General features: G+C 41.8%; 2 long non-coding RNA genes across 2 annotated transcripts; both read left to right on the top strand.

Annotated features, from left to right (window-relative positions):
- The first annotated feature begins 263 nt into the window (after positions 1-263).
- On the top strand, positions 264-1,568 carry LOC141349699 (uncharacterized). The gene is made up of 3 exons (XR_012357676.1): positions 264-322; positions 391-450; positions 532-1,568. It is a non-coding gene; the product is annotated as an uncharacterized lncRNA (long non-coding RNA).
- A 5,593-nt stretch (positions 1,569-7,161) lies between these two features.
- Positions 7,162-8,729, top strand: LOC141349698 (uncharacterized). Its single transcript, XR_012357675.1, has 3 exons — positions 7,162-7,220; positions 7,289-7,348; positions 7,430-8,729. It is a non-coding gene; the product is annotated as an uncharacterized lncRNA (long non-coding RNA).
- The last annotated feature ends 11,780 nt before the right edge of the window (positions 8,730-20,509 follow it).

The following is a 20,509-nucleotide window of genomic DNA, read 5'->3' as shown; positions in this document are numbered from 1 at the left end:
TTAATATATAGTATATTTTTTAAAGGATCTGCTAGGTCGGTCTCTCTCTTTCAAGTTTTTTTTTCTACCTAGGACTTTTTTACCACAGGGGGTTTCTCATAGGAGTTTTTTCAACCCCTTTGCGAAGCAGCTGACAGCTTCACTTAGATCTTTTTTCTATATGTGACAGGATTGGCAAAGCCCGTCCTGCTCTTGGATTGGTTGGTCGTTGTGTTCATTGATCAGCCTATCACTGGGCAGGGGGATGTATAAATTTGACTGTGAAGCAGTATGGTGTTATGCGTTACGCCCCCTTTCTGCGTCATCTCGAGTCGCCGGTCAGGTATGTGTTGGTTAAGTTGGTTGAGGGTTTGTAGTGTGTTGTGTCTTATTAGTATTTTCCTTGTCTAGAGTGGTTTATTTGGACACACCTTGCGACTGGAGCTTGGTTGACGTGTTCCCTCTCGATAGGTAAGTGAAACCGCTATAATGCGTTTTCGTGTAAAGACTGCATGTGTAATTAGAAGGCGTCTGTTTGTGTATCGTTTGAAGTGAGTCTGCGGGAGACTTTAACAGTACCGACCGCTGCCTGATGTTACCCGGTGCCGTTGTGTGCTGTGAGATCTCTTTATTTGAGTGAGCCCACGGGTGCACAGAGGGCTGTGACGTGATTTGTGGGGAGATCGCACACATACGGTACGTGGTTTTAGAGTTTAACCGTGCTATAGTTCCAAATGGTAGGTTGTATGATACTGTTAATTCTATTATAGATCGTGTTGTCTCGTATCAGCGGCTCCTGTTTCCCTGTACACATTAATCCCAGATTGACAGAACGAGCCTGCAGCTTTCTGCCTTATCCTTGAATTTATCTGTGCTTCCGGATCGCTCATTCAACCGGTACGTGTTTTTAAAGCGTAATAAACATTTTGCATGTACACTGTTTAATGTGTTCTATTTTTAACTTCATTACAGACTTGTTGCGTCTATGGGCGATTAATATTTGTGCAGTCAGGGCTTCGTGGGAAGTATCGTCCAGAGGCGCTGTTGCTTTGCCTGTAATTTAGTGTGTGTGTGTGTGTGTGTGTGTGATTGAAGCTTATTGAAAGTGATTGTTTCTTTAGTTTTGTTGCTTTTCTTTTACTGTGATATTCGAGTGCTAAAGGTTGTTGTTTCTTTTTGTTTAATGTTTTTTTTGATTTATTTTTGTATTTTCTTAACTCTAATTTATTGAGTTATTTTGTTCATTGAAGAGGGATATTAATATCCTTCTTTTCCTTTTTGTTTTTGGTTTGTTTTGACTTAATTGATGTGCTTATGTGAAAAGGGCACAGTGAGAAGTTAAAGGTGCCCCCCTCATCCTCTGTGTTGACACTCATAGTGTGTTGTGATCCTACCAGTGACTTTGTGACCATTCTTAAGTGTAATATACTATCTTATTGTTACAGGAGCTGAGTGCCGAAGGCGGGGTGGATTTTGGTGGTGGTATTGCTTCACGAGTGCTGTGCTGCGTGCAGTGGTGTGCGTGTGTGTGTGTGTGTGAGTGTTTCCACACAGGTGTAGCCAAAATTGTGCGGTGCTGTGGAGGCCTATTAGTGCGCTTCCACAGTGCCCTTAATCCCTGCTGTCACGCCTCGGCTCCTGCTTTTACACCCATAGAGGTATTTGAGGATGGAGGTCACCCGTAGTACATCCTATTAAATTGATTGTGTTGTGATTTCATTGTGTGCATAATATTCTTTTTTGTATTTAATAAAATTTCATACTTATGTTACCCACGTCTTCTACCAATTCTTTAGTACAGGAACCTGTGTTGCCTAAGTGCAAGTTATTATCTCTGGCCAAGTGCCAGGGTGGCGTAGTCGCTATATATATCCTATCAACCCTCGGTGTGTCATGCCACATTCTGGCGTAGTCGGCAGGATTGTGCTTATCTAGGCGAAGACGTGGGTATTTAGTAGTTTTTTTGTTAAGGTGAATTGTTCTGTGTTTCTTTATTAATTTGTGTTTAGTGTTTTAGGCAAAGCAACAGCGTCTGTTGGATTGCGGTGAGCAGCTTTCTCTATTTTTGTGACCCCCGTCGTGGTGGTAAGTTGTGATTTAAATAATGGAAGAAGAACTTAGGGAACTAAGAGAATTGGTGGTGCAGTTGAGGGCAGACAATGAGCGGTTGCGTCAAGAGAGTGCTCTCGCGTTGCCTGGCTCCAGCACTTCATCTTCTCATGTGCCCGATCCAGAGCCGGTTGTGCCTCCTCCAGCTGTTGCTGGTGCCAATCTGTCAGAAAGATTTGTGTTTGTACCTCGTGACCGGAAGTGTCCACGGTTCAATGGTCGGTCTGGTATTGGCATCAGCGAATGGATTGAGGAGGCACAGGCCTGTATTCGGACCCGTCATTTGTCAGTAGGCGAGCAGGCGTTCTTTCTATTTGACCATCTAGAGGGGGAGGCCCGTGACGAGATCCGATATCGTTCGGATGCTGAACGAGGGGATCCAGAAAAGATTTTTTCTGCGTTGCGCGAGGTTTTTGGCTGCTCACAGTCCCACGTAGCATTGCAGGAAGCGTTTTTTCCAGACGACAGTTGGAGGGGGAGAGCCTATTGGAGTTTTCCCTTGCTCTGATGGGTCTTATGGAAAAAGTTAAACAGCGGTTTCCTGGGGCGGTTTCAAATGCTCCAATATTGCTGCGTGACCAGTTTGCGGAGCATGTTGGTGATAATGCTCTCCGGCGTGAACTCAAGCAGTTAGTTCGCCGTCAACCAAATATCACACTATTAGAAGTACGCAGTGAGGCGATACGGTGGGAACAGGAGGGTTTGCCAGGGGGTGCGCGGGCTCGTAGCCAGTCTGTCCCGTTTTCGTATGGGATTCAATATGGTGTACAGGGGAATCAGCGCTCCGTTGCTAATGAGTCTTCGTCATCCGAATTGAGCGAATTACGAGAAATGTTAAAAGCTCAACAAAATCAGTTGAATCAGTTGACTCAAAGTTTCACCCAATTTCAAGGCGCACGTTCGCGTAGTCATTCCCCACGTTATGGACCGGTGGTTTGTAGGCGGTGCCATCAACCTGGGCATTTTGCGAGGGAGTGTAATTTGTCACGGCCTGCCAATTCGGCTTCTGAGTCATCTTCTAATCCTTTGCGTTATGACCATACCCCGGCATTATTAGGGAGGGGACAACGTCACCCAAGCCAGCCGTCGGAAAACTAGTGCCCGCCGGGCTGTTGAGCCACAGCTCGGCTGGGGTAATTAGGGGCTCGATGTCTCATTTAATGTCTGGCTGCCCACAACTGGTGGTCAAGATTGGGGGAGTTGGGGTGACTTGTTTGATTGACACAGGCTCTATGGTTTCCACTATAACCGAGAGCTGCTTTTTAAGCCATTTTGAACCTTGGGGTCAGGAGCGCCTAAAACTTTGCCAATGGCTCCAACTACGGGCGGCTAATGGGCTCGCTATTCCATATCTTGGTTATCTGGAATTGGATGTTGAGTTGTGTGGTAAGATAGTGTCAGGGTGTGGGATATTGGTAGTAAAGGATCCCCCTGGTAATACGTGTGCTCAGGTCCCAGGAATACTGGGAATGAATGTGTTGAGCCGGTGTTACCAGGAGCTGTTTGGTCGACATGGCCCAGCCTTGTTTGACTCTCCACCCGTAGTAGAGGTTCCTGATTTTGTGATGCAGGCTTTGCAGCAGTGTCACAAGGATACACGTCAACCAGGACTTGGACAGGTAGGGCGAGTAAAGGTGCGAGGAAGTCATCAGTGTCATATCCCAGGTGGCAACATGAAGTTTGTGGCTGCCACCTGTTCTTAGCAGTACTCTCAGGGTAAAGTGTTGTTCGAGCAACTTGAGTCGGGACTCCCGGCTGGCCTTCTGGCCTCGCCTGCATTGGTGCCATCAGTTCGGGGTACAGTTTACATTCCAATTGTAAATGTAGGGGTGTTAGATGTGGTACTCTATCCAAATACACTGTTGGGTTCCCTACATGGTGTGTTTGTGGTGAGTTTGCCTCCAGGGGTCATTGAAGTGAAGGAGACTGTTGCAATGGTAGGTGCTCAAGAGTGTGTGTTAGAACCTCCGTTGCAGCAGAGGATCGACACTATTGATTTATCAGCCCTGGAGAGTAGGGAGCAGGATAGGGTTAGGGCCCTGTTGCAGAGGTATCAGTCTGTGTTTTCAGCGCACGAAAGTGATTTGGGCTGTACAGACTTGATTTCTCATGACATTCCCCTTACTGATGACGTTCCGGTTCGGCAGCGGTACAGGCGCTTGCCACCCTCAGAATATGATGTAGTGAAAACACACATTAACCAGCTTCTTGATGCTCAGGTAATTAGAGAAAGCTGTAGCCCGTATGCATCCCCTATCGTCCTTGTAAAAAAGAAAGACGGTAGTCTACGCATGTGCGTAGACTACCGTCAGTTGAATTCGAAGACCAGGAAGGACGCGTTTCCGCTGCCTCGCATCGAGGAAACGTTAGATGCATTGACCGGGGCCCGCTGGTTCTCCACCTTGGATTTGGCCAGCGGGTACAACCAAGTTCCAGTCACTGAGGGGGATAAGTCCAAAACAGCCTTCTGTACTCCATTTGGATTATTTGAGTGGAACAGGATGCCGTTTGGGCTTTGTAATGCTCCCAGCACTTTCCAGCGTTTGATGGAAAGGTTGTTTGGGGACCAACGGCATCAGTCCTTGCTTTTATACCTGGACGACATTGTGGTTTTCTCCTCCTCAGTGACTCAACATCTGGAACGGTTGGAGTTAGTCTTGGGTCGATTGAAGCGGGAAGGGCTTAAAGCCAAGCTGGAGAAGTGTGTGTTTTTCCAGGAACAGGTAAAGTATTTGGGTCATGTGGTATCCTCTCAGGGAGTAGCCACGGATCCAAGTAAGGTGGAGGTAGTGGCTAGTTGGGCCTGTCCAGCAAGTGTAACAGAGCTTCGTTCTTTTTTAGGGTTTGCCAGCTATTACCGCCGCTTCGTGGAGGGGTTCGCCAAGTTGGCAGCCCCCTTACATAAGCTGGTGGCAGAGTTTGCTGGGGGCAAGCGTAAAAAGGTAGTTGGTCAGGGGTTTGCCGATGCCTGGACTGAATCATGTCAAAAGAGTTTTGACACCTTAAGGGAGAAGCTTACCACTTCCCCTATTTTGGCATATGCAGACTTTTCTTTGCCCTTTGTTCTTGAGGTAGACGCAAGTTTTCAAGGGTTGGGTGCTGTTCTGTCTCAGGAACAGGAGGGAAGAGTTCGACCTATTGCTTTTGCCAGTCGTAGCCTGCGGCCCACTGAGCGCAATTCTGCAAATTATAGCTCTATGAAATTGGAGTTTTTGGCGCTTAAGTGGGCGATGACCGAAAAATTCAGGGAGTATTTACTAGGGCAGAAATGCATTGTTTTTACAGATAACAATCCCCTGAGCCATTTGACGTCAGCAAAGCTGGGAGCCACAGAACAGCGTTGGGCTGCCCAGCTTGCTGTTTTTGACTTTGAAATTCGGTACAGGCCTGGTAAGAGTAATGGTAATGCTGACGCCCTTTCGAGACAGTTTCCAATCGACAGTGGGGAAGTAGGGCAGTTTGTACCAGTTACTGTGCTTCCTGCATCGATACAACAAGCTGCAGGAATGGGGCATATGTATCAGGCAACTCAAGCTGCCCTGAAGGTTTTCCCGAGCTATTCTGCTGCTGATCTCAGGGCACTGCAGGAAGCTGATCCAGACATTGGGGGTGTGGGGTGTCTCTGGCGCAGTAAAAACTTTCCAGGTCCAGAGGAACGGAAAGTATTGTCTAAGAATAGTCTCATTTTGCTCCGTCAGTGGGATCGACTGGTAGAACGAGAAGGAGTTCTTTATCGTCGGGTATTCCGCCCCGATGGGAGAGAGGAAATCCTTCAAGTTCTTTTGCCGTCTGTGTTAAGAGCTGAGGTCTTAAGGGGGTTACACCAGGAGCATGGACACCAGGGCATTGAACGCACAACCGAGCTGGCCCGGCAGCGTTGCTACTGGCCTGGTATGTCCGGTGAGGTGGCCAGATGGTGTAAAGAATGTGAACGTTGTCAGTCCGCCAAGGGTGTGCAGCCAGTGGCCTCTAGTTTTATGGGGCACTTGTTGGCCTCTAGGCCAAATGAGATCTTGGCTGTGGATTTTACCGTGTTGGAGCCGACCAGTTCAGGTTTGGAGAATGTCTTGGTGATCACAGATGTGTTCACCAAATATACCCTGGCGGTTCCTACACGGGATCAACGAGCAGAGACAGTAGCCCAAGTGTTAGTGGTGGAGTGGTTCTGTAAGTTTGGGGTCCCCGGTCGTAAACACTCTGACCAGGGCCGCAATTTCGAATCCTTACTAATACAGCAGCTTTGTGGTTTGTATGGGGTGGAGAAGTCGCGAACGACACCCTACCATCCCTCAGGGAATGGTCAGTGTGAAAGGTTTAACAGGACTCTGCATAACCTTTTACGCACCTTGCCTCCATCGAGTAAACGGGATTGGGCTGCATGTCTTCCGCAGGTCCTGTTTAGTTACAACACTACCCCCCACCAATCAACTGGTGAGTCACCATACTATTTGATGTTTGGCCCAGAGCCTCGGTTACCCGTTGACTTTCTGTTAGGTAAGGTAGAGGGGACTGCTGTGGGAAAGGTGCATGAATGGGTTGTGGAGCACCAAACTCGGTTGCAGGTTGCTTTCGAGGGGGCCCGTGAACACTTGAGAGTTCATGCGGAACGCCGCAAGGCACGGCATGACTCACAAGTGCGAGATGCACCACTGGGGGAGGGTCAACTGGTTTATCTCCGCGATTTTGGCGTGAGAGGTCGGTCAAAAATCCAAGATCTGTGGAGCCCAGTGGTGTACCAAGTTGTGAGAGCCCCTACAAAAGGAGGCTCAGTGTACTCTATTGCCCCGGTGGGTGATTTGGATAAGGTAAGGCAAGTACATCGCTCCTTATTGAAAATTAGAATCCAACAAGATTCTGGCGACGTACCTGCTCAGGATCCTGTCACTGAGGCCGTATCGGCGCAGGATGAGCAGGCACCTGAGGAGTCTGAACTGGGAGATTTATGGGTTTTAGTGTCTGAGATGGGGAGATTGTGACAGGATTGGCAAAGCCCGTCCTGCTCTTGGATTGGTTGGTCGTTGTGTTCATTGATCAGCCTATCACTGGGCAGGGGGATGTATAAATTTGACTGTGAAGCAGTATGGTGTTATGCGTTACGCCCCCTTTCTGCGTCATCTCGAGTCGCCGGTCAGGTATGTGTTGGTTAAGTTGGTTGAGGGTTTGTAGTGTGTTGTGTCTTATTAGTATTTTCCTTGTCTAGAGTGGTTTATTTGGACACACCTTGCGACTGGAGCTTGGTTGACGTGTTCCCTCTCGATAGGTAAGTGAAACCGCTATAATGCGTTTTCGTGTAAAGACTGCATGTGTAATTAGAAGGCGTCTGTTTGTGTATCGTTTGAAGTGAGTCTGCGGGAGACTTTAACAGTACCGACCGCTGCCTGATGTTACCCGGTGCCGTTGTGTGCTGTGAGATCTCTTTATTTGAGTGAGCCCACGGGTGCACAGAGGGCTGTGACGTGATTTGTGGGGAGATCGCACACATACGGTACGTGGTTTTAGAGTTTAACCGTGCTATAGTTCCAAATGGTAGGTTGTATGATACTGTTAATTCTATTATAGATCGTGTTGTCTCGTATCAGCGGCTCCTGTTTCCCTGTACACATTAATCCCAGATTGACAGAACGAGCCTGCAGCTTTCTGCCTTATCCTTGAATTTATCTGTGCTTCCGGATCGCTCATTCAACCGGTACGTGTTTTTAAAGCGTAATAAACATTTTGCATGTACACTGTTTAATGTGTTCTATTTTTAACTTCATTACAGACTTGTTGCGTCTATGGGCGATTAATATTTGTGCAGTCAGGGCTTCGTGGGAAGTAACGTCCAGAGGCGCTGTTGCTTTGCCTGTAATTTAGTGTGTGTGTGTGTGTGTGTGTGTGATTGAAGCTTATTGAACGTGATTGTTTCTTTAGTTTTGTTGCTTTTCTTTTACTGTGATATTCGAGTGCTAAAGGTTGTTGTTTCTTTTTGTTTAATGTTTTTTTTGATTTATTTTTGTATTTTATTAACTCTAATTTATTGAGTTATTTTGTTTATTGAAGAGGGATATTAATATCCCTCTTTTCCTGTTTGTTTTTGGTTTGTTTTGACTTAATTGATGTGCTTATGTGAAAAGGGCACAGTGAGAAGTTAAAGGTGCACCCCTCATCCTCTGTGTTGACACTCATAGTGTGTTGTGATCCTACCAGTGACTTTGTGACCATTCTTAAGTGTAATATACTATCTTATTGTTACAGGAGCTGAGTGCCGAAGGCGGGGTGGATTTTGGTGGTGGTATTGCTTCACGAGTGCTGTGCTGCGTGCAGTGGTGTGCGTGTGTGTGTGTGTGTGAGTGTTTCCACACAGGTGTAGCCAAAATTGTGCGGTGCTGTGGAGGCCTATTAGTGCCCTTAATCCCTGCTGTCACGCCTCGGCTCCTGCTTTTACACCCATAGAGGTATTTGAGGATGGAGGTCACCCGTAGTACATCCTATTAAATTGATTGTGTTGTGATTTCATTGTGTGCATAATATTCTTTTTTGTATTTAATAAAATTTCATACTCATTTTACCCACGTCTTCTACCAATTCTTTAGTACAGGAACCTGTGTTGCCTAAGTGCAAGTTATTATCTCTGGCCAAGTGCCAGGGTGGCGTAGTCGCTATATATATCCTATCAGCCCTCGGTGTGTCATGCCACATATACATTATATGAATATAGTTAACTAGTTTAATCTTAGCCACTGTACTTTTGTTGTCCTCTGATTTTTCTGGAATTTGTCTTGTTTTTATCAATGTAAAGTGCAGTCATCCTTGGGACGTTGTCGCTGAACTTTTTTGACAGCGATCAGCTGTAAAATGTTTTGGTCCTGCTCGATTTTTTTTGCTTTGAGTAAAATAATGGAAAGTTTTTCATAAGATCCCCTGGGGTCAATGTTTTAGAACAAGCAACAGCCTGCATTTTTCCGTCTCCCAAGTGCCTCTAATGTAAATTATTGGAGTTTCTTTCCCGCCACAGAAAACCACCACAGGTTTATCAATGCCATCAAAAGTATTTTTTTGTTTTTGTTTGTTTGTTAATCACGAAGTACAAAGTAGATAAAGAAAACTAGGATTCAGTGTGTATTCAACGCGCAACCATTATTTTTTACAATGCATGAAATGGTGCGCTGATTCGTTGAGTGGATTTATTGCATTCTGCAGAGGAGGAGGACTGCCAGTTGTCGCGTTTTGGAAAAAAAAAAGGAAAAAAGATGACAGAATAACACGGCAGATATCGGATTTGCATAAAATCAAGAATTTACTTTTTAATACTGACCAGATACAATACTGATTTTGGTGGTAATTGTACACTGTAAAAAAATCTGTACAAATTACAATGTTATTGCAGCTGGGTTGCCGGTAAATAACCGTAGATTTAAATTTATGTTATTTACTGGCAAGAGTTTGTTCAAAGTTAAATAAATTTTAAATATTAACAAGTCTTTATCTTTACAGAATAAAACTATACAATAAAAGCCTCATGCAAAGCATTCTGGGAACCAGAAATCATCATCAACCTTTTTCTGTTTTTTGCTTCAGATTTAGTTTCCCAGAATGTTTTGCTTGATGCTGTTTTTCTAGTTTTATTCTGTAAAGACAAAGACTTGTAAATGTTTAATGTTCATTTAACTTTGAACAAAATGTTGCCAGTAAATAAAATACATTTAAATCTAAGGTAATTTACCGGCAACCCAGCTGCAAATTTCTACAGATTTTTTTACAGTGTAGAAGTATTTAAAGTATTTTTTTAAAGACGTTTATCGCTTTTTGGAAACTCTTCATTTATTATTGTTTGTTAATGTTAATATTAGAATTTACTAATACATTTTTAAATCATTAATTGGGTAATGCACAATGAACAATTGTATTGGTATACATTAACATTAACAAAGATTGTTGCTAATGCATGTTAGCTAATGCTAAGGTATTGGTTGGGATAAAGGGATGAAGAATATAGTTATGCAGAATAAGACATTAAAGTGTGCGTTGTAAGTATTAATAAAGCCAATATCTGAGTGATTGTATGTTAATACGCTAATAGTGAGAATTGGACCCTTAGCTAAAGTGTTACCATTAACGAATACGTCTATTGTAAAATGTTACCAAAACAGAAATCTACATCCATAATTGATAAATAAATCAACTTGACATTTGGCAGAAAACAAAGCCATGTTTGCTTGGCTCACAGGGTTAAATATTTGCACACTTGGTATATATTGCAGTGTTAAGAAAATATATCTGATTTTGTCTCTGTGTCACGAAGGGGGAGGAAAGCCTGTTTTATAGATATCGCTCAGATTACGGCAGATTTCATCATGTTCTTATCAACTGGCATTTTCCTTTTCTACTAACGTTTGAGTCTAGTGCCCAGTGATAGTACCCTCTTCTTCTTCTTTCTCTCTGTGTCAATCAATCAGTGTCAGGTCATCTCTCTCTATATCTACCCCCCACATGCCATTTATCTGCTTTATGGACACTAAAGACGATAACCTCTGTATGAGTCTCCAGTGCCCTCTCTTGGACCACATGAATAATACTGTAGACATATAAAGAGAAGACAAGAGTAGTAGCAGTTGTGGCTGCTGTTGCTACTAATTACCCTGCACACCTCATTAGGCTTGTAAAACAAAAACCAGGCGCAATGAGAAAGAGTGAAAGGAGGAAGGAGGGAGGGGCAGAGTGTTTGTAAAGAGAAAGATTTTCTCTCCTGTTCCTGCTTATTGGAGCTTGTTACTAAAGCAGCTCATCAAGTTTAAATGTAAATAAATATCTAGGGTTAAATACAACTGTGCCAACTAAGGTTCTAGAAATGGTTCTTCTCAGTGATGCCGTAGAAGGACATTTTTTGTTCCTCTTGAACCATCAACGGGTTAAAACAACCCAGCATTGGTCTTGTAAATAAAGTTTTTGTCAAAAGTCTTTACCTTTTTGCGGTCTGTTAACCTTGGTCCACTACAATAAAACTAGAACAGGAAAAGGAATTGAGTATTGTTAAAGGTTATTCGTGAATCAATACATCCAATAGTGATGTAGTACTCGAGTCCGGTCTCGGAGTTTCAGACCGAGTCCTCGAGACCAACGCATTTTTTTATGTTCATATAAAAAAACACACAAGACTTAACAATAAAACCAAGGCTATGTCCACACGAAGCCGGTGCATTCCCTATCCGATCATTTTTTTTCCTTGCTCTAAAAAAATAATCTGTAAATACGAAACCACTGAAACCAACTGAAAGCGGTGTAGTATATATGCCGGACCAGTATGGGGCGCTGTAATCCTGCCACAGATATACACTATACACGGAGAAGAAGACTTTGAGCATGCGCATAACCAACATATGGTGTTGTCCATTATCGCTTGTTGGTCACCACAATTGCATAGAAGCAATAGATTTTGCTGTAATATAGCTAGTAGGCTTTAGTAGCTTCTGTAGCATGGACACAATCACGTAGTCCGCCGTTATTGTTGTTGCTGTTACGTGTGACGCTTCCGACACGTGATGTGATGACGTTTTCGCTTCACAAAATATACGATTGGCTGTACAGACGAAACCGCAAGGGTGTCGGTTTCAGATTTAACCACTTTAGGACCCGGTTTCAAAAATAGCGGATTCAGTCTCCCAAAACGCCGGATCCGTGTGGATGAAACGCCAATACGATAACAAATTTATACGTATACAGTGATACGCGTCTCCGTGTGGACAGCCCCTAAAATGCAATGTTGACAGGCATTATTTGAAAATGACATCCCATGGTGCAGTGCAAATGTACTGCCATCAGAGCGTTTATTTATCTCTAGAAAAATAGGCAGAAGATGATGCATGTAGTAGGGATTTTCTAATGATAGTAAAAGCATAGTCCATACTAAGACTGAACCTCTAAACAATTCCCAATCTAGCTTATTCTGTAGGCCTAACTGTTGATTATATTAAATCATGAATATGAAAACTGAAATGTTTTTATGGTCTTGGTCTCGAATCGGTCTCGACTCCTCAAAGACTCGGTCTTGACTCAGACTCGACTGTATTTGAAAACCAACAGACTCGGTCTCGACTCGGTCTTAACCCTTTAAAGACTCGGTCTTGACTCTGACTCGGCATAGGCGGTCTCGTCCCCATCACTAACATCCAACATAGAAACTTTCAGTAACCTTTATTTTTAAAAGTGTACTCGTAATCAAAAAATCAATTTGCTTACCATTACTGCCTCAATAAAATAATTAAATGATAAATGAAAACACATCAGCATAAGTCAAACATGTTGTTTACAACATTTTAACTTCAGTCATTCGACAGCAGGGTTGCCTCAGTATCAAACTTTGCTGTCCATGCGAGGAGCCAAGGTCGGCCTTCAAGTCAAGCCGACACAAACGACAGACAGACTCATTTTTTATCATCTTCAGCACCAAACAGCTCGGAAACGACCTCCGTCTGGCCTCCACTCGTATTGTTCACCCTTATTGCTCGATCTCACAGATCCGCTTCTGACACAGTCTTTTGATGGAGCGCTCGACGCTCTTTCACTCAGAAACCCTATCCTCCATTTCTCTCCCCTAACATTACTGTGCCGTCTCAATCGGGATTCTGTCTGGCTCAAAGCAGATGGCAGATTGTCATAATTATATCTCAGAGTCTGAAGCTCCGAACACAGAGAGCTGTCTGGAGTCTGTCACCGAACGTCCCCTGCGAGCGGCATTAGACGTCTACAGCTGCGCCCGTACTCCTCACCAGCTCTGATTTAAAGGCTTATGGAGGCACCTTTGACTCGTGAAGGACCGTGGCAGAAATTGAAATCTATAAATGTGTGCATTTAGAGGCCCGCAATCCTCCAACCATATGGCTGAAGTCCAAAGTGAGAGAGCCAAGGTGTGGGATGTGTATCACTTCATCGGAGAGCTTTAAATTACAATGTTATGGTCTTGGTGAAAGAGAGCAGGACTATTAAAGAAAGAGCACCAGAGGAATATTTTCTGTTGCGAAAGGCATCTTGAGAAACTGGCACATAGTGCAGGAAATAAAGCTAAAATATGAAGTTAAGCCACGTGAGGAGCAAAGGTGGTCTTGGCGATGCTTTGAAATGGGTGCGTTTATTAGCAGCATAATTCTCATGTTCTTTGAAGACCTTGAGCTTTTCTTATTTTCTCCCTCTGGGTTCCTGCTGACTTTACCAAATGACCTGAAGGGAAAGCGTGAACGAAGAGGAGAAACAACCTTGACTGAACAGAGCAGTGCCAGCTTGATGCGGGACGTTTTCTGAAGTCCCTTTAGATAGCAAATAAAGCAAAGTGTTGCCATTTGTGAGAAGAAGAAACAGCGAGACACTTGCGCACTGTATGTAATCGCACACACACAAAGTCTGTGGGAAATGGCAGGCTGCCGTCAGTGATACTGGTGAGGAAACAGAGGGGACCTCCATCTGGGGTCTGAAATCACATTGACTTTATTCCTACACCCATCAGCCAGTACATCTAAGCCTCGAATGGTTTATGGTACAGAAAGATGGACATTTATAGTTCTGTGGCCCACCTGTTATTTTAACCAAGTACAACATCCATAAACTGTATATATACCAATATTAAGGGCCATACTTAAAACAGCATACAGCTGGTGCAATACATAAAATGTACTGTTTATGTGTTCCTATAGCTTAAAGGGACACTCCACTCCAAAAAATAGGCTCATTTTCCAGCTCCCCTAGAGTGAAACATTTGATTTTTACCATTTTGGAATCCATTCAGCTGATCTTCAGGGGTGGCGGTACCACTTTTAGCATAGCTTAGCATAATCCATTGAATCTGATTAGACCATTAGCATAGCGCTAAAAATGAGCAAAGAGTTACAACATTTTTCCTATTTAACATGTCTGTAGCAGGCACAATGATATTAAGCAGAGCCCGAAAATAGTCCCTTTGGTTACTTTCAATAGCAGGGGACTATTTTTGGGCACTGCATAATATCATTGAGCGTCCTGCTGCCATGTTACAGCAGCAAAGTCCTTGATTATTACGCCAGAATGAGAGTATAGTTCCTAGTCATATCAGCCTAAAAAATCACAACTTTTAATTTTCCGTCTGTTTTAGTACAAGATGTAACTACAGAAGAGTCAAGTTTAACTAGAAAAAATATCCAAACTCTTTGGTTATTTTTAGCGCGATGCTAATGGTCTAATCAGATTCAATGGATTATGCTAAGCTATGCTAAAAGTGGTACTGCCAGACCTGGAAATCAGCTGAATGGATTCCAAAACGGTAAAAATCAAATGTTTAACTCTAGGGGAGCTGGAAAATGAGCCTAAAAAGATAGAGTATCCCTTTAATGGGTAGAGCATTGTGTTAGCAGTTCAAATGTAGTGGGTTCACATACTAATGACAAGATATTCGAATCTAAGAATTAAGATTAATTTAAGATGTGTGCTTGTCAATGATGGCTACTGCTCAAAAACACGCACAAGCCTGCTGATGACCCACTCTGGGTCCCCTACAAGTGGTTGATGTCCTCAGAGCAACATTATGTTGACCCTGGGACAACATTTCAATTAACCAATCAGATTTCAGAATTAAGTTTGCAGTTTGTTTTAAATTTAACATTGTTTTTCACTTATCATATCCCTCTGATTTTAGGGTTCACTTATGGTTAGGGTTGGGGTTTGGGGTAGGTATAGGTTTTATTTACAAAAATGTTGTCCTTGGTTCAACACAGTATGTTGCCCTGACATCTCTTACTTGGCAAAATCTGCTCGAGCGACATACTGTACCTTGTATGCACTGAACATTATGTTGCTTTGGATAAAACACATCTGTCAAATGCATAGATGAAAATGGGTACAGTACACAAACAAAAGTGTCAGTGCTGCTTTCATGAATGCGTGTCAGAGTTTTTGAGCTTCTTAAAGATTGAACCACTGTAGTCACATGAACTTTGTTTTTAACTCTTTCCCCGCCAGCTTTAAAAAAAAGTTGCCAGCGCAAGCATTTTTTATGATTTTTATCAAAGTGTAATGTCTTTCAGAAAATGTTCTTCTTTAAATATATAAACTAGGGCTGTCAAAAGATTAAACACGATTAATCGCATACAAAAAAAAAACATATATGTGCAGCATCATTTGTATATTGTAATATATATTACAATATACAAATAATGATATATTGTAATATATATATATACATATACAATATATATACAAATAATACTGCACTTTTTTTGTATGCGATTAATCGTGTTTAATCTTTTGACAGCCCTAGTTTATATATTTAAAGAAGAACATTTTCTGAAAGACAAACTTTTGTTTACATATATATATATATATATACAAAATATTAAATTCAGATTTTGATATATATATATCGTTTTTTTAATGGTCTGACTAGTTGCTAAACTGATCTCTTGAACAAATGCCTCGTCGAAAATAATAAATGTTTTGGTTTCCTAGGTAATCTATGTGTTGTTTTTTTGCTTGTTATATAATTAAACTATGTTTAAAAAACTTTGTTGTTATTTATTCTTAGCGGAGTTTACGGGAAGTTACGTGCGGACCGCGACAGCCGCTTGTTTATGTTGTTACTGCTGAAACGGTCTATACATGTGTCAGGATTCTGCCGGAACCTTGTCCTGTTTTAGTATTTAGTCCAGTATGGCAGGGTTCTGACAGTACAATGTTTTATGTGGGGAATACGTGGTCTGTATTGATTATACTAGACCACATATTTCCTGTGTCTCATCACTTTTTACACACTCCCTTACCTGGTTATCATTATCACCTGTTCCCCTCGTTATTTTCTCCCTATTTAAAGTCTTTGTGCCCAGTGTTCTGTCTGTGATCGTACTGTGTTATCAAGCTCTGTTCCTGTCTGTATTTATATTGAGTAAGCCAAGTTTATTGTCTGTTCGTTGTATGTTATTAGTGTTTAAGTCAGTCAAAGTCTAGTTTAATGTCATAGTCTAGTCCAGTTTAGTGTTTATCCGGTCCTGTGTATATTGTCTTGTTTACCCCCTCGTGGGTTTTTGTGTTCTTGTTTTTTGTTCAATAAATTGGTTAGTTTTCTATCAGTGTCTGCGCTTGGGTTCATCCGCCTTGCCACTCCTGACAACATGTATATGTGTAGATATATATACACAATAATTAAACACAAGACACATACAATTATTATGCAAACAAACTTTTATTTTGTATACGAATAATTGCAAATAGTCTTTTGACAGCCCTAATATAAACATATAATACACAAACATTTCACCCCACCTTAATTTGTTCTATTTTTATCACCTTTCAAATATGGGTAGGTTTCTTCAAAAATAAAAAATTTTGAGCAAAAAACTGAGATAATTCCATTTTTTTTTGAAGGACTTTTAATAGAGATCAGATTCAAAGCAATCCTCAAAACATGCACGGAGTTTGAACTGTTTGCCCTAAGGGAATACTTCCGTGTTTTATAAGTTGGGTAAAAGCGCCACTTGGTGGATAATAGCGGAAATACGTAATTGGCAGAGAAGCATTTCTCTTAATTGACGAGTTATTCCTGCAATCCGTATTTCCGCTATTATCCACCAGGTGGCGCTCTTTCGAGTTTATTCGTCAATGGCGGGGAAAGAGTTAATGATGTCTTTACTGCCTTTCTGGGCATTGAAAGTTGTAAGTGCGTTGCTGTCTAAAAGGGCTCAGAAAGCTCTAGGATTTCCTCAAAAATATCTAAATTTGTCTCCCGAAGATGAACGAAAGTCTTCTGGGTCTCGAACTGCATGAGGGTGAGTAATTAATGACAACATTTTCATTCTTGAGTGAACTAACCCTTTAAGCATGCATAAAAGACTTTCAAGACCCACTGAAATTTCCAAAAATATGCAGTATCCCACAGTGCCATGCACTTAGCTTTTATTTCCAACGTGACAATTAACTGGAAGCAATTATGGCCATTATTTGATCAAATAGTTCCAAAAAAGTGAATATAAATATCAATTTCTGAGACTTTTTTCAAATATGACATAGATCATTAGAAATGCTTTTCATTGCATTCTTTTTGGTAGCTAATAGAAAATGGATTGAGGCAAGATAGTATTCAAACACAGCCATATAAAAAAGTTATATTTACATAAAAAAACACGTATCACCTACAGTCAGTAATAACACACACCTGCAGTCAACCAGACGTCATTTCAATCCCTTCTATTTATTAGCGTGATGTCTTGGAAAATATTTAGGCTGGCATTCTTCATTCTCTGCAGGACAAATTTCTTTATTTTCTCATGTGTTTCAGCCTTGTTTTGGTATGAGACACGGCAGGCGAGCGAGGACTGGGGGGGGTTGTTGGAGAGAAGGTGGCATTCGGCTCTGTCTCAGAGCAGCAAGCACAGTAATTGAAAAGTGCAGAAAAGAAATCTTTTCAATCAGAATGTGAAGGTTGCAGCTCATTGTACCCCAGTGCCGCATATCCAATAAGAGATGCAAGAATCACACAACAAAACATGCCTCGTTTTGCAGCAAATAACTACCAAGGCCCGTTCGTGTCTGACACGACATGGCTCTGAGGAAGAAATGTTTTCTTCCCGTCTTTCCGCTTTTGTTTTACCGTCTCTTATTTTGTATTTTATTGAGCGAGCATTGCCTAAAATGAGGCACTTGGATTGAATAAACCATTTTTCAATGTACAAACGCATCACTTCCTTCATCCTACAGTACAACCGTGACAAACAAATTTGTCTTTTCTGTTGAAAGCGTTAAGCAGTCGTTTAAAACGCTTAGAAATGCCTACAATGAACACACAGTGTTTTGAGTCTTATGCAAATTCATCTCAGCAATGATTTATGAAAAAGGAGCAATTTGGTGGGAAAATGAGGTGTTTGTTTGTTAAGTGCACGGCATTGATGAAGCATTCAGGAGAGTGACGAGAAACGCTTTTGAATGGATAACTTTTCTTGCTTCTCGCAGAAGACTGATAAATCTTGTTAGCGTGAGATTTGAGCAAAAAGCTGCTTTGCATATCCTACTTACTCCGGCTTCTCTGTACCTGAACATCTACTCCAAATAAAGCAGTGAATACTTCAGAAACCTATCACTGACTGAAGATCGAACTACGGCAAGCCAATGCATCAATACTGTCATCTGCTGGTAACAGACAGAACTGCGCTGTTGCTTTCTATGTGATAGGGTTTGTTATTATTCTGCCTTGTAGGGAAGGAGCAGCTGTGTTTCAGCATTTAATGCTTGCTATTCTTTATAATTTAATACATGTATGCAATTAATGAGAAACATCTTGTGTTTGTTGATTTACTAAAGCAAACATATGCTGACACAGGATTAACAACCACTCCACAGATTAGTAAATACACTAATTAAAATAAACTTAAAAAAGTAAAATACAAGCTGTAACTTTAACATATTATCTTGTATTCTTCATAACTGCAAACTGCATCTCTCAACATGAAAACAATCAAAATTTTAAAAACAGACTTATGGGGCCTCATGGATCCTTCGTAAATGTAGTAGAAAATTCTGAGTAATTTTTGCATAAAACTGACCTTCCCGAAATCTTTCCTCCGGATCCACAAATCCTTCAGCTGCATCCATAAGTTCTAAAATAAACTTTCGGAGGCAGCATTCCAAGGCATAAAGGCATCAAGGCACGTTCGAATCCAATGTCTGGTTTACTTCCTGACTCCTAAGATACCTTCATCATCTTGTCCCACAATTCCATGTGTGTGTGTGTGTGTGTTAATTAAATGGCCTAAGTTTTTGGACGCAGCCTTCGTAAACGTAAGATTTGATAATAAAATGTGTTTGTGTTAATGAATTCCAATCATTTGTAAGCAGGGCTCATTCATAATTAGCATAGTCCCTGCCTCTACACTCACACGAGGAGTACAAGGTATATATATATATCTTTGATTAGAATAACAAAATAAACTTAAAGGTGGGGTGCATGATCTCTGAAAGCCAATGTTGATATTTGAAATCACCTAAACAAACATGGCCGTACTCCAATAGAATCTGGACCTTCTTTTGATAGACCCGCCCCACACATACGCAACCCAGGCAACAATGTCGGTTCGTAGACACGCCCCTTACTGCTGTTAGGCTACAAGCGTGTTTTCGTACTCGGCCTGACTTTTCCAAAGTGTTTTTAAAAAATCTTTTAAATGACGAGCAAAGTAACATATATCACTGACTTCCACAAAATGGTAAATAGATGAGATCGGACAGAGACAAAGGGAGCATACAGAAGCTGTGTCCCAATTCAAGGGGCTGCAAACTTATAAGCATGCAACCCTAAAAAGTGAGCACTCAGTCTAACCTTCGGAGGACTCATAATTGGCGTCACGTGCTGTGCCTGCCCACCGCGCCTGTCAGCAGGACACAGCGGAGACGTTTCTGACTTATTAAAATAAATATGGAATCAAATAATAATTTATTTTAGAAAATATGACACGTTGATGTAGATTAAACTATTCAACAGTATATCAAATTAATCAGCCTTAGAAACATATGCAATATAAACAGAATAATATTAACACAAAACATAACTCATAACACTAAAACAGTGACAAGAAAAAATGTTTTCTGATAAATACACACTTTTATTTAATAAAGGTTTTAATTGTTCATTTTAAAATATCCAGCAATTATATGCAGCCATTGCAGGCGCGCAATGACTCTTGGGATATCCTCGGCTGTTGAGGATCCATTCGTTCTATCCTTAACAGCGCGGAGAAATAAGGACGCATTTTGAGGCTTTATTCTAAAGCATCCTTTGAATTGGGACGGCATACTAGCTTCAAGTCGCGCTGCTGTGACGCAATAAGCCTTAAAATACGTCCTTAGAAGGTTGCAGCCTTTGAATTGGGACACAGCTAGGGTTTAAATAAATACATGAGGATGGCTAACAAGGGACAGTTGAAGACAATAATTAACCAAATGAACAACAGGTGATGATGATGATGGGGATGAAACTAAACGGCAAACTTAGGCCTAGTCCACACTAGGGTTGTAACGATTCATCGATTCTTATCGATGCATCGATTATACAAGCGCCGATTCGATGTATCGATGCGTCCGCAAGAGGATCGATTAATGTGTTTATTCTGCCGCCTGTCTGCTCGCCTGTCTATTTTCAGCATTCGCTCAGACATATGCGTACAACCTACTCTTAAGCTGCGTGTGACGCTAACTAACCTCATCATTATCTTCTACGTCACACCACTTCAGACGCGTTATTTACGTTTCAGTCTGTTGTTCACACACATTGTTAAGTCTTTTAAAAGCGATGCAACCATCAGGGCGAGCTGACAATGAAAGTGAAATATTACACACTCCAGTCGGCGTCAAGTTATGGGTGTGGAAATATTTTGGCTTCAGAAAAACAGATGGAGCGCTGGTAAGAGATCTTGCCGTTTGCAAAGAGAAATACTGTCAG

Source organism: Misgurnus anguillicaudatus, chromosome 15 (genome assembly GCF_027580225.2).
Source record: "Misgurnus anguillicaudatus chromosome 15, ASM2758022v2, whole genome shotgun sequence".
Taxonomy (NCBI): domain Eukaryota; kingdom Metazoa; phylum Chordata; class Actinopteri; order Cypriniformes; family Cobitidae; genus Misgurnus; species Misgurnus anguillicaudatus.
This window is presented reverse-complemented; position numbering and strand designations above follow the sequence as displayed.